Source organism: Pseudorasbora parva, chromosome 2, assembly GCF_024679245.1.
Source record: "Pseudorasbora parva isolate DD20220531a chromosome 2, ASM2467924v1, whole genome shotgun sequence".
Taxonomy (NCBI): domain Eukaryota; kingdom Metazoa; phylum Chordata; class Actinopteri; order Cypriniformes; family Gobionidae; genus Pseudorasbora; species Pseudorasbora parva.
In genome coordinates, this window is record NC_090173.1 from 7,272,692 (window position 1) to 7,288,054 (window position 15,363).

Here is a 15,363-nt window from a genome sequence, read left to right on the forward strand (position 1 = left end):
AATATTTTGTTGATTAAGCTTATGTATTCAGTCATTATTCAATGGTATACTAAAAATACATGTGAAAAATTACTTCTCATTGTTCTCAGGTCAAATATTTATATGCAATTAAAATGCGATTAATTTCGATTAATTAATTACAAAGCCTCTAATTAATTAGATTATTTTTTTTTAATCGAGTCCCGGCCCTAATATATAATATATATATTATATATATATATATATATATATATATATATATATATATATTTTGTTTTGCTTCGTGCTTTACTAACTGCCATGGTTTTGCGGTGACTTCTGCTTCTATCGTGCGGGCCTTTCCTGTCTGCACGCAGCGTCCTCAGAGCTACCCAGAGCTCTTCATCACCACACTCCAAAACTCCGTCTGAACCTCGCCGTAGAAAACTTCCTGGAGTCAGCGCAGTCGCGCACCAAAGAGATGCCCGTCGCGTTGCAACCAGCTAACGCCATCCGCCATCCCGGCTTTTCAACCCCGCAAAACCAACTATTCGTCCCCCTGAACACAACAACTGACCACCAGCCGAGCAACGCCGTGCTTAGAGGAACCCATGCTCGTAGGAGCATTCATACGCAAGTACATGACTCTTCATTCTGGCTGAACTGGTAAAAATCTAAGCGAACAAACTAAGGTTGACCTGCTAGTATATTGATTCTCAGGTTGTGGCTAAGAAATCATTGGGACTTCATTCCTTTCCATTAAAGGGGTACTTCAGCGCTGGGAAGATGAATCTGTATTTAAACTGGGTCCTCAATGTAGTAGAAATGTGAAATTATTTTTGAATTTGGTGCCTTCTAGACTGAGAAAAGACAAAAAATGTATTTTTGTCTCATGGGGATGAAAGACTACAATTCCCAGAATGCTTTGCTGCCTTGTGAGGCCATTCCCAAAGCCACCTACTGGATTACAGTGACTGAGTTAGAGAAGACACTACAAATAAAAACTAAACGTGTCTGTTCAATATAATGAGTGAGTCACCGCGCGAGTATCACAGCACTGAGCACTAACTGCAGGAGTCAGATAAATGAGCTGATGAGCTCTCGTGATGAGAGCTGAGGTAATCGCGACTGTTGTTCGTTTGTGTGTGTTTAGAATAGTTCAATAAACTTTTGTTTACCTTTTTCATATATACATGTGTCTTTGGCTATGTAAGTTACTGCCTCAAACTGATCGAATGTGTTACCTAAGCGCACAAACAGTGAAGATAAAATTGATATTATTGCCGTTGTAACAGGTAATATCCCGATTCAAGATTGACAATGTACTCTAATTTCGACGTAGCGCTGGACGAATAGTTGATAATGTGTTAAGGTAACACTTTAGAATACAGTTTCTTACTTAATGCATAACTAATAATATTTATTGAGATGGCGTCTGTGTGTTGCGCTTGCCGTCTGCCGCTCTTGTGGTTGCTCGTCTGGTTGTCTGCTCTATTTTTAAACTGTTACACGCTTTTAACCTACGACCGTCAAGCACTTTTGTATATTCGCAACTCGGTTGCGACCTCACTTTCAACCGTTTACACTCTAGATGTGGACTGCTCTTTTAACAAGACTGATGAGTCGTCCACATCGGCTGTCCCATGGCATATTCGCCGATGGCCCCTCAGCATCCCGCAGAAAAAACGAAGGAGGAAACGAGGAAACCGCGGAGGTTACATCGTGAAGCTAAAAGCTCACCTGCGGGCTGGTTTTCTCTCGGATCCTTCACCCGCATCACTTCACGGCGGTTCTACCTGGCGCCCACGGGACGTGGCACACCGGTGGCTTCGTCATGTGCTCCCTGTGCACCCGAGCCCGGTTTTTCGTTCCGGTGTCTACCGCATCGGCCTCGGCTCCGGATGTCGGGGACGGGGAGTGACTCACAGTAATCTGCGCACGCTGGAAAGAGCGTCCTCATCTCCCGCTATTATCCCTCCACCGAAGATGGCATTATTAAATGCCCGTTCTCTGGTGAACAAGACCTTCCTACTAAATGACTTTTATTCAGCACACAACTTGGATTTTATGTTTATCACGGAATCATGGATAAAGGTTGGTGATCTAACTCCGTTTTCTGAACTGATCCCGACTGACTGTACATTTTTTAACTCTCCTCGTCCGAGTGGATGCGTGGGTGGCATAGTAACTATTTTACAGAACTCGCTCTCTGCACGCTGTCGATTGGTCCCTGGAACGGCCTTCTCCAGCTTCGAAGCTCAGTTTCTTCACTTGGACTGGAACGGTCCTGTATGTTTAGTAGTGATTTATCGTCCTCCGCACTCCTCTAAAGACTTTATACAGCATTTCACTGAACTGATTGGCAATATTGCCATAAATTATGACCGCTTCCTATTGGTGGGAGACTTTAATGTTCATGTCTGCTGTCCTTCTAACCCCTTATCACACGAGTTTCTTAACATTATTATTGATTTTAATCTCTCCCAGTGGATCAGTGACTCTACACATATTTTTATGATTTCTGATCATAAGCCTATATTATTCACACTATCCCTTCCACAGCTGTCACTTTCTTCTAGTACAACTGTTAGTCTTTCTCGTTTCTATTCTCCTCAGTTTAGCACAAATTTCAACTTGTGCTTTGAAGAGTATTGTTCCTCACAATTAAACTTGGATCAACCATTTCTTGACTTGGATGCTGATCAACATCTGAGCCTCCTGAACTCTGTCTGGCTTAAGGTAGCAAATCCAATTGCACCACTTAAGCCTCACAAACTGAAATCTAAAACTATACTGTGGCAAAACTCTGCTACCCGCCTTTTGAGACAAAACTGCAGGAAGGCAGAACGTAAATGGAAACAAGACAGGCTGCATATCTCTCTTCAAATGTTCAGAGACTCGCTTATATCTTACCAGGCTGCAGCCAAGTCTGCTAAAGCTGCATACTTCTCCAAATTAATTGAAACTAATCACTCTAAACCTAAGGTTCTGTTTTCTATTATTCAATCTGTTACCAATCCTTCCGTGAACACCCCACCGGTGGCTTCTGATGCTCTCTGTGAAAACTTCTTGAGATACTTCAGTGACAAAATTACAAACTTAAGACTTGACGTCCGTCCCACCTTAACGTTAGCTAATTCTCCAATCATGTCACCCGCCTATGTATTTCTGGACACTTTTGAACCCATCAATCTCCAGGAGTTGAAGGAAGTTATTGACAAAATTAAACCTTCCTTTTGTCCTGGCGATATTATTCACCCCAAATTTTTAAAATTGATTATTGATTCGATTGGGTCTGGTCTGCTATCTCTTGTTAATAAGTGTCTCCTAACGGGTTCTGTTCCTGCTGACCTTAAAGTCGCTACAGTCACTCCTCTGCTCAAGAAGTCTTCTCTGGACCCCACTGTCCTAAAAAATTTTCGTCCCATTTCTGTTCTGCCTTTTATTTCAAAAGTTTTAGAGAAAATTGTGCTGAATCAACTTCAATACTTTATGTCTAGCAATTCTATCTATGAGGTTTTTCAGTCTGGTTTCAAATCCGCTCACAGCACTGAGTCTGCCCTTCTGAGAGTTGTTAATGACATCTACATCTCCACTGACTCTGGGGACTCTGTGGTTCTTATTCTCTTAGATCTGTCGGCTGCTTTTGATACCATAGACCACTCCTTACTATTATCTAGACTAGAGTCCTGGGTAGGCCTAAAAGCAAATGCTCTGAAATGGTTTCATTCTTACCTATCTGACAGAAAATTTTCAGTGAAACTGGGCAATTTTTCCTCCTCCCCCACCCCTCTGACCTGTGGCCTCCCTCAAGGCTCTATTTTAGCACCCTCTTTATTTTCTCTGTACATGCTGCCTCTGGGCTATATTCTAAGAAAGCATGGTGTGTCATTTCATTTCTACGCAGATGACACTCAAATCTATCTTCCTGTCAAGAAAAATAATTCCACTGCGATCACCTCTCTTCTCCATTGTTTAGAGGAGGTCAAATTATGGCTAGCCCAAAACTTCCTCTTCTTAAACGAGGACAAAACTGAGGTCATTGTATTCAGTCCCAATGACAACACTCAGCATATAAGCCCTGAGCTAGAAAGTTTATCCGCTTTTAGATCGACAAGGGTCCAGAACTTAGGTATTATTTTTGACCAGCATTTAAAATTTGACAGACATATCTCCTCTGTCATTGGATCTAATTTTTATCAGCTTTGTCTTCTGTCTAAAATTAAAAACTTTCTCTCCCCGAAAACTCTAGAAATGGCTGTTCATGCGTTTGTTACATCGCGTCTAGATTACTGCAATTCTTTATATTGCGGTATATCTAAATCTCAAATTGCACGACTTCAGCTTGTCCAAAATGCTGCTGCCAGATTTCTTTTAAAGCGTCGTAAATATGAACATGTCACTCCTATTCTTAGATCACTTCATTGGCTACCGATTTGTCAGAGAATAGTACAATAGTAGTAAAAAAGTACAATTCCTGAGAAAAACTACTCAATTACAGTTACGAGAGTATTTGTAATTCGTTACTTTACACCACTGCAAACTTGCCATTACCATTACATTCTTCAAACACAAAGCTACGCATAAGAACTCATGGATGCACCCGTGCTCACACCACTGGCACCTGATTGACTTCATTGTCACTCGCCAGCGTGACTTGGAGGACTTCCTGGATACCAGAGCCATGAGTTGGGCAAACTGCACCACAGACCACATATTGATAATGTCGACATCTCATCTAAAAATAAGAAGGAAGATATATAAAGAAAAACAGCCAATAAAAAAGCTGGACGTCCTCAAACTAAAGCGTAAAGATGTTAGGGAAGCTCTTGAAGCAGATCTAAATGAAAGACTGATGGACCCAAACATCACAGTCTCCATGTACGATACTTGGAACTCATCAATAAATCTGTTGTCTACGGCCATGTCCACACTAATACGTTTTCATTTGAAAACGTATATTTTTCTCTCCGTTTTGGCCTTCAGTCCACACTGAGACAGCGTTTTAAGTCAATGAAAACGTATCGTTTTGAAAATGCTCTCCAAAGTGGATACATTTGAAAACGCCGTCTTTGCGTCGTAGTGTGGACTGTGAAAACGGAGGCTTTTTAATACGATGACGCATTTTTAGCCATGTGATGCAGTCACATGACCAATTCAGCCAAGATGGTGTAGGACATTGTACAGCAGTTGTTTTGTATGCTTTCTGTTTGGACAGCCTTGTTAAATATTAATGTCAGTTTGTACATACTGTTAAAAAACTCAGTGCCTTTTCTCGACATTGCCACAAAATTTCAAAGAGTAAATAAACGAGTAGCAGAAATGACGCAAGTCGAAGCGTCTTGGATTTGCTCATGCGCAGTAAGAGGATGTAGGCGTTTTCAGATGTTTCAGTGTAGATGAACTTTTTTTTGGAAAACGATTGAAAATGATAGTGTGGACATGGAGCGTTTTTAGATAGATAGATAGATAGATAGATAGATAGATAGATAGATAGATAGATAGATAGATAGATAGATAGATAGATAGATAGATAGATAGATAGATAGATAGATAGATAGATAGATAGATAGATAGATAGATAGATAGATCTAGTGGTGTTGGTTTGTTGGATTCAGTATGCAGTCTTTGTGAGGTGTTATTTATTTTAACAGATTGAATAATATTTGCCCTGTGATTGTGGCATGAGCTTCAGCAGGATTTTAAATGCATAAGATACAACCTGTGAGCTACTTTTGAGCTACTTTGTCATTCAGACACAAATAGACATCAAGAATCAACGTATGAATCTCAACATTGGTGACAATCAAAAGCTTCATGCGGCAATGCATGCTGGGTATTTTGAGCAGTGAGTTCACTTTGACCTCACATTGAGACCATAGTATGAACACACAGTGAGAGGGCTGTGAGGATACACTTTTAGATCACTGAGGCCCTGTCCCAAAATTTAAAAAATCATCTGATGGAACAGTAGCAGAAGCTTGGTAGTAGTAGAAGTCACCCAATGGGCAATGAAAAAGTTGAAAGGTTCAACAGGATGCTCTTGTCCAAGAAAGTCCATGGTGTTGAGCTTAGGTTCCTGATTTATAAAGGGATTTTTGCGCAGGTTCTGGCGTACGCATGGTTTTATAAATCTTTTAGGATGAAATATACGCAAAGTTTTATAAATGAGAGCCCTGAACTTGATGCGAGCAGCGAGCGGTAGCCAATGCAGAGTCGAGTCGGTAATATGAAATGAGGATCATGCCATTTTGGCAATATAGAGGTGTTCAATATTTTAAAGACTATTTGATTGGTCTGAACAGTTTCTGCTCGGGCAAAATTACTCCTCAATGGATCGAGTCCAGACCGAATTGCCCTACCTCAAATGTTGTGGCTGGAGCTGGCATCCAGTCTAGTTCAACCCACTAATGAGATGTATATCTACTACCTCTCACAGTCTCGCTTTAATTTCTGGTAAAAAATCAAAGCTGGCGCTACTGTGAATAAGGTCTATGCTAACCAACCGCAGAAACATACGTCACAGCAGTCTCAGGACAGCAGCTCCAATAAATATTGGGAAAATCCCTTAAAAGTGGCTTCAAACCACACTGATTGACTTTTATTACACTGCAGTTTGAAGAAGAAAATACCAAATTTGCACATGGTTGATCTTGAAGCGCACGATAAACATACATAACATTAGAAACTTGATTTTCACCCCAGGGGGTCTTTAAACACTCGAGGAATGAATCTCGTTGACTTAACTGATTAACCACCACCTGCAAATCATTTTCGCCTCCCTCAATATGTTTCTATTGCCTGATGATAAAGTGTGCTGATGATTAAAAGTGTTTAAATATCACTGCCATTGTCAGCGGCGATGATTGAGAGAAGCTACTGAGCAGTGAACAGCAGTAGAGCTTAACAGAAGTTCTGCGAGGTTTCTGAAAGAGCCGATTGATAGTCATTTGGTGCTGGATGATTGCTCTTAATGGCTGTGAGGGAGAGTTGTGTTTGGAAAGGGCTCATTTTAGCTCTCTTCATTTTTGCTGTTGCTGGACAGACATCTGGACCGTAAGTATCATTTAAATGTTTGAAGTGAAGAGGTTTGTAAAAAAAAAAAAAACCTTGTACAAATGCTTAATTGTAACTTATTTTTCCACAGGCTCTTCATGGTCACGTTTCCTGCAGTGATTGAGTCAGGCTCTGATGCCATATTATGTGTAACACTTCTGAAAGCCCAAGAGAGTCTCAAGATGACGGTTTCTCTGCTTGATGACAAGAACAGGACGACTCAACTTGTGCAGCAGGTTTCTTCTTTGCCGTTTCACCGCTGCTTTAATTTCCAGGTCTGTTATCATGAGACATGTGGCTTTTTCTAGTGTGGTTTGTTGTATATCAACTGAGTTTCTCTACAGGCTCCTCGAGTAGATGGAGAATCTGTGCAGAAGCTGAAGGTGGATGTTCAAGGGAGGGCCTTCAGAGCGACCGAAGAGAGGAAGGTCATGTTCAGATGCTACCTGAATTTGACCTTCATCCAAACAGACAAACCCATCTACAATCCAGGACAAACGGGTGAGCAGTTCGTGACCCTTGGTTAAATTATAAGGGCTGTAGACAGTCCCTTACGGTACAAGTTCTGATCATCTTCAAATGCATGCTGCAAATCATTTGAGGTTTTATTGCTGTTTTTTTTTTTGCAGTGAATTTCAGAGTTGTCACCATGGATCCCAAATTTGTACCTTTTGATCAGATGGTAAGGCCTGACCATGAACAAACTGTAAACTTAATGTAGGTTATTTTTCCGTGCCCTGACTTCGGTTTCAGTTGTGCATGTTTCACTAATGACTTTGCTGCCTCAATGCTTGTGCTTTTAAATGCCTAATATTCCTGTCTTTGTGTCTTGCAGTACAATCTGGTGGTGGTGGAGGTGAGGATTTGCTCCAGTGCAAGTCTTTGAATGGAGCTGAAGCGTTGTTGGTTTTTTTGGTTATCTGTTTGTAGTTTTTCCCTCTGAGCTGTTAATTGTTTTAATAGGACAATAATAATAACCGGATTGCTCAGTGGACAAATGTTTCCTCAGCGGGGTCGATCTTGCAACTCTCTCATGAGTTAAACCCAGAGGCTCAGACAGGGATGTATACACTAAAGGCTTTTATTGGTGACCGACTGAGCTCCCAAGCTTTTGAGGTGAAAAAATATGGTAAGTTGTTGTTGCTATAATGTACAGCAGTTCAATGATATATCTGAGGTTGAGATCTAAAGCATCTCTTTTCTGGTTTAGTTTTGCCCAAATTTGATGTGACCCTAAATGTACCACAGATGTACAGTGTTGGAGATGTGGGACTGACCGTTCAGGCTTGTGCCAAGTGAGTGAGGCTTATGTTCTCTTGTTTTGTGGTTGGTCAGTTCTTGATCCTGCTCCTTGTGCGGTTTCCCAGATACACATATGGCCAACCTGTTCCTGGTCAAGCACTGCTGGAAGTGTGCCGTGATCCCTTTCCATATGCTGTTCCAAGTGATGTGGCTCCAGATTTGACCCGTCGGTGTCTGAATAAAACCGCAAAGGTGTGACTGCTGCCTTAGTGCTGAGGGTTTGTCTGCTTGTGCTTGCCTTTAATATGAATCTCTCTCCTGCTACCAGATGAATGCTACGGGCTGTGCCTCTCTTACTGTCGACACATCAGTATTTTTCAACACCAAGTTTGAAACTTATATGCAAGATCTCTTTCTTGTAAATGTGAACGTCACTGAGGAGGGAACAGGTGAGCTATTGGCTGAGCTGAACCAACAGCACATGCTTGAATTGGATGGCTTGATTTATTTGTTCCCTGTCCAGATGTTGTGATGTCAAAGTCTGCAACCGTGTCCATTACATTTGAAGTCGGCAAGGTCACGTTTGTGGACCTCCCGGATTATTTTGAACCCGGATCAGTGATTAATGGAAAGGCAAGTAAAAGTTTATCCCTGGTCACAGAAGCCTTTAAATTGGTTCCTAACCTTGATAGTTCCCAACAGATATCGGCGTCTCGTTTCAATGGGACTCCAATTGCGAACAAAGCAGTGTATCTCCTGGATGGTAACAGCTGGCCAAACAAACGGCTGCTGAATCTGACCACAAACCAGAATGGGCTGGTCATGTTCTCCCTCAAGACTGCTGATCTTCCAAAAGCTGATCTCAATCTGGTGGTACGATTTGCTCTTTATATTTTGTGACATGAAGATATCTCTCTCTCTCTTGCAAGAAACTGATTCCGTTCATTGTTCCCCAGGCAAGTGCGACTCCAGAGGTTGTTTATAATTACAAATCACCATACTTCACTACAGATTCGAGGGTTGTTCAACTTTCCGGACCTACTTCTGACAGCCCATCACTTAGTGAACTGACTATAGTGAAACTCGAGCAGCCGCTCAAATGTGGGGCTGTGTTTCCAGTGACCGTGAAGTATTCTTTTGTTGGAGAGACTGGCGACTACAGCGCTGACATAATCTATATGGTGAGTGGACATTTAATTTGTGCTGGTCTGTTTGCTCAGCACCTTGTATCCATCTGTGTGTCTTCTGTCAGGTCTTGTCCAGGGGAGTGATCGTCCTCCATGGATTTCAGACGGTCAAAGCGAGGGCTTCTGATACAGTCACGAGCGGCTCGGTGTCGTTCCAACTGTCTGTCAGTGTCGCTATGGCTCCAGCAGTGCAGATTCTGGTCTACTGCGTTCTGCCCAGTGGTGATGTAGCTGCAGCGTGTGTTGTTTGATACTGAAATGTGTTTCCAAAACCAGGTATGATGTGCACTAGCATCTGTTTGGCTTATGCGGGGGATGGTGACATGCCCTACATGACATGTTGGTCCTTTTTTCAGGTGTCTCTACAGTTTTCTCCGGCTACGGCTGTTCCTGCTGAGGGAAATGTTCTGACTGTCTCTGCTCAAGCAGGATCTCTGTGTGGCCTTAGTGCTGTAGATCAGAGCGTCCGGATCTTGGAGCCAGGAAGACGTCTGAGTGCTGAAATGGTATCATTTTTAACAAACTTAAAGGATCCTTTTTTTCTTTTAGGCTGTAATAATTTATCAGTTCATTAAAGTTGTGTTTAGTGCAACAAGTCACTGGTTCAAAGCATCTGCCGAATTAATGAATGTAGAGCTATCAAATGTGACTGAAGGTGGTCTGCTGGAAGCTCTGCTCTACTTTTTAAAGTTAAATGGATTTCTTACAAAAACCTTTAATTTGCTTCAGATGGACTTCATTAACCCCCTGGAGCCATGAGGTTTACTTTTCTAATGGCAGGATGCTTAACTTTACTCATAGACATGCTGTCATTTAACTCTGCTCAACTAATGTTTACTAGATTAATGTGGTTAAATGATCCATGTGCTTTATTCCCCCCCCCCCACCCCCTGTTCTCAGGTGTTCAACTTGCTCCCAGTGCGACTGCAATCAGATTATCCATATGAAGTTGAGGATGAACAGGAGTGTCTGAATGTTCGAGCCCGTCGAGCTGTTCCTACAGAACAAGCCTACGAAACCTTCAGGGTAGAAAGTTTATCATTTACTAAATCCTCCTTAATTTTTCAAACATCTTATGTTTGTTTCTTCATTTGGAAGAATGCGGGGATGAAGGTTGCAACAAATTTGCCTATCAGAGCACCTCAGTGTCTGACGTACAGAGGCCTGGACTATTATCGCAACTTCCCTAAGGGTATGTCTGTTACTTTGACTCTTGCTCTGGAAATTGCTACATGACTTGCAGATTCAGTTGCTATAAACCCAATTGTCCTGCAGTGTGGTTTCACGGGTTCCCTGAACCCATAATGGCTGCTGCTCTTCCATTAGAAGAAAGTGAGGGCGACACATCCTCTTTTGATGTGACCGTTAGAACTTACTTTCCAGAAACGTGGATCTGGCAGCTTGCTCAAGTGGGGTTGGTGTGGCTTCTTTTGTTCCATCTCTAAAGCTCGCTGCCCACAATATTTACTTCTCATTCCCATTATTTCACTCTTTTTCTGCTATCCTTCAGAGCCACTGGATCCACACAAATTCCCATCACTGTTCCTGACACCATCACCACATGGGAGACTGAGGCGTTCTGCCTGTCCTCCAAAGGTTTCGGTCTGGCTCCTCCTGCTCTGCTGACGGTCTTCCAGCCCTTCTTCCTGGAGCTCTCCCTGCCGTACTCCATCGTCCGTGGGGAGTCTTTTGATCTGAAGGCCACTGTCTTCAGCTATCTGTCCAAGTGCATCATGGTCTGTCATGCTTTATTTTCCTTTATATAATGGCTCTGTATAGAAGGTCCCGTCTTTGCTCCATGTGCCGTTTCATTGGCAGGTTAAAGTGACTCCAGCTTACTCCACAAACTTTACTCTTAAAGAATATCCTGAGCCGTACACATCCTGTCTTTGTGGCAATGGGAGAAAGACCTTCAAATGGGCTCTCTCAGCTTCTGTTCTCGGTCAGTTTTGGACTGTTTCTGAATTTGAAGTGAATGTGGCGTTGCTCACTTCCTGTCTGTCACCACAGGAACTGTCAACGTGACGGTCAATGCTTCAGCTGAGCCATCCCGGACTCGATGTGGCACTGAGGCCGTGACCGTGCCGACGAGAGGCCGCATTGATGTAGTTACTCGAAGTCTACTTGTCCTGGTAAGTGTTAACCAGCCTTCTGGAGTTTGCTCATGGAGCTCATTCTGCTTTACTGACGTGCTTTTATTGCCTTTTTTTTTTTTAAAGCCTGAAGGCGTTGAAAGGACAAACACCCAGAGTTGGTTACTGTGTCCAAAGGGTTTGTTTGCACTCCATTAATGGCCCAATACATTTCTCCCTGCACAGCCAAAAACATTAGCCTTGTGCTTAATGCCGATCCATTTTGTTTGGTCTGCAGGAAACGTTCTTTCTGAAGATGTGACTCTGACTCTTCCAACAAACGTGATTCCGGGATCAGCCAGATGCTCAGTTTCAGTCCTTGGTAAAGCATTTCTAGTAGTAGAAACTGGCAGGTGGTGATTTGCAGAATCAGTTAGATTTTGATGTGGGTTTTATGTCTCCCCTTTTTGTAGGGGATATAATGGGTCGTGCGCTGAAGAATCTAGATGGGTTAATACAGATGCCATCTGGCTGTGGAGAACAGAATATGATCATTCTTGCTCCCAATATTTACATCCTGCTGTACCTGAAGGTCACGGGGCAACTCACCGCAGCCATTCGAGAGACCGCCACGGGCTACCTTCAAATCGGTATGGCTGAACGGATCCATTAAAGAGAACTCAAATTCATAATGGAAAACTTTTTGCAGGGCTCCCATTTCCCTGACATAAAGGCTTTCCAAAACGTATGATAGTTTGAGGTGATGGATAGGTAGCCCCCACCCTGGTTGTCAATCATTGCTTGAGACCCTTCCTGACTAATTTCCATGTGGTTTTTGACCTGAACAGGATACCAAGGACAACTGAACTACAGGCACAGTGATGGCTCCCTGGTTGGCTCCCTGGCAACCCTGGTTGTCAATCATTGCTTGAGACCCTTCCTGACTAATTTCCATGTGGTTTTTGACCTGAACAGGATACCAAGGACAACTGAACTACAGGCACAGTGATGGCTCGTACAGCACTTTTGGCTATGATGCATCCAATACATGGTGAGTTTCATGCTATTGTGGTTTTTATGTAACTTGCGTCACCAGCAGTTTAACAGGCTTCCTCCATGGCCAGGTTGACCGCCTTTGTCATGAGGTGTTTTGGTTTGGCAACGCAATTTGTTTTCATCGATCCGAATGTCCTTCAGAGTGCAAAGGGCTGGCTAATAAGCCAGCAGGGTTCTAATGGCTGTTTCGTGCAACAGGGAACTTTGTACCACAATGACATGAAGGTACATCAATGGTTATCAAATGGACCGTAAACCATAAGCTCTGTCTGAGGCTTTTTTTTTGGTGTCTTTTAGGGTGGAGTTGGTGATAACGTCACCATGACCGCCTACATCGTCGCATCTCTTCTTGAACTAGGCGTCCCTGTCACAGTAAAAACCCTTTCAGTAGTTGTATGAGCTCCTTGCTGTTCTGGCTGATGTCTGAGATCTGCTTCGCTTTCAGGATCCCATCATTACCAACGCTCTGTCCTGCTTGAGGCCTGTTGTTGGGAACCTGGGAAACACTTATGCCACGGCTCTGCTGGCCTACACCTTCAGTCTAGCTGGAGAGACCACCACTCGATCACAGCTTTTAACTGCCTTGAACAACCTTGCCATTTCTGAAGGTGAAATTCACCAGCATCTTGAGTGGTGTGTATAGTCTTAAGCATTGCCTCGAATGTCAACTTTCTTAGTAGAAAGGACTTTGGTAAAGGTAGGAGTTTTGTATAAACACAGAGCAATAGGTTGACATGCGCAAAGCCTTTATGAAGGTTAAGTGTATTCTGTACTTTGGTTGCACAAGGTTTAAGCTGCAAACGACACTTTCAATGTGAACATTTCACACACAATTTGCTATACAAATATATCATTGCTCAGTGCAGTTTGCATTTAATACTTGTACATTGGCTATGGCAGTTTCCACACTTCATTAAGTAGCAAATCAGTATCATAAAATTTATGAAGGATCATGACACTGAAGAATGGAGCAAGCTCCCTTTTCGTTGGCCATTTGATGACAAACCCCATTTGAACACTCAAAAAATGGAATAAAATCTTGCACTATTGTTCAAACGGTTGACCCCAATATCAGAACTGTTTCACCTTATAACTGACACTGTCGTTTTTCTCCTTGAATGGGTTTATGTTTGCGGTTCTTTGCCGTTGACTTTCTCCCCGCCATCTCTTCAGGTGCTAAGCTCCACTGGTCTCAGACGACATCTGGTGATACTCTGGCGGTGGAGATCAGCGCGTATGTGCTGCTAGCGGTTCTCGCTGTTCAGCCTCTCACGACGGCTAATCTGGGCTATGCTAACCGCATTGTCAACTGGCTGGTGACCCAGCAGAATCCCTATGGAGGCTTCTCCTCCACCCAGGTGCCTCTGACTAGCAAATATGAGCACAATCATTGAGTGGAGTTTTTAATCTGGTGCTCGTTTTCAGGACACGGTGGTGGCTCTTCATGCTCTGTCTGTGTACGCTGCTCAAGTCTTCAGCTTGGACGGCTCAAGCACCGTTGCCGTACAGTCCTCAGTGGTAGGAGGAGACTCTTATAGCTTCACTGTGAATCGGGACAACAGGCTACTGTATCAGGAGAAGCTGCTGAAGAACGTTCCTGGCAAATATACTGTTAAAGCTTCAGGATCCACTTGTGTGTCTGTGCAGGTCTGTATCTTCAGCTCCTTTTACACTTTCTGTTGCACGCATCAAAAGCCTACCGTGCTTTCTTTGTATTCTAGGTTGCATGTTTCTACAACATCCCAACACCCATTAAAGATACCAAAACACTGAGCGTTGACGCAAAGGTGACCGGAGACTGCCGACCGCTTGGCGCCAATCTCCTGTTGAACTTCACGGTGAAGTAAGAAAGGCTTTGACTTCATCCTGAAACCAGTTTATGTCTCTGACAAGAGGAACCGCTTGATCCTGTTGACTAAATTCGTTTTCAGATACAATGGAGCAAAATCATCTACTAACATGGTTCTAGTGGACATTAAACTCCTGTCGGGCTTCACGGCTGATGCATCACTGGTACGCAAGACTTTGCAAATCCTGAGATGCTTGAGGCTCTTTCAGATGTAATTGTGTCTGTAAACATTGGTCTCTTCCCCTCAGCTTGGATCTCCACCGGAGTCGTTTGCTCCGCTAGTGGTGCGGGTTGATTCTGAAGAGGATCATGTCCTAATTTATCTGAAAGAGGTGAGACTGGGTATAATCACTAGCTGCCACATTGTCCAATGCTGTTTGTGCTGCTGTTCATCCTTTCTGTCTCGCAGGTTCCCAAAGGTGTCCCCAAGACTTACACTCTTCAGCTGAAACAGGTTCTTGCAGTGAAAAATCTCAAGCCAGCGGTCATCAACATTTATGACTACTATCAGACAAGTATGCTTTCATCCTAATCAAGCTCTGCTCTGGCTGAATTCACTGAACTTGATCCAGCTCACTTCATGTTCCTCTTTCAGGTGATTCGTTTGAGACCACCTACACATCTCCTTGTCCATGACACTGCTATAGGACGTGACTCAAAATAAATGATTTTATGCAATCACTTGTTTGCCTTTTGTTTAACATGACGAGTGTTGCAGGTCACTGTTGTTATAGAAGTGGTTTCCTAAACTGAACATCTAACTTTGGTTAAGACTAGTAACGATATGCTTGAAGCAAACTCTTCAGGGGTGAGAAATGCCAGAACAACTCCTAATGTCTTCACGGTCCTTGAGATGAGGGTGTTTCAGAAGGAAGACTGGCCTTCCCACCTGATTATAACCTCACTGGCTTTTCCCTGCCCAAACTGTATCCTGAACCCATGT

General features: G+C 43.1%; 1 pseudogene; it reads left to right on the forward strand.

Moving 5' to 3' along the window:
• Window positions 1–6,804: 6,804 nt before the first annotated feature.
• On the forward strand, window positions 6,805–15,098 carry LOC137090895 (alpha-2-macroglobulin-like protein 1; annotated as a pseudogene).
• Window positions 15,099–15,363: the final 265 nt, after the last annotated feature.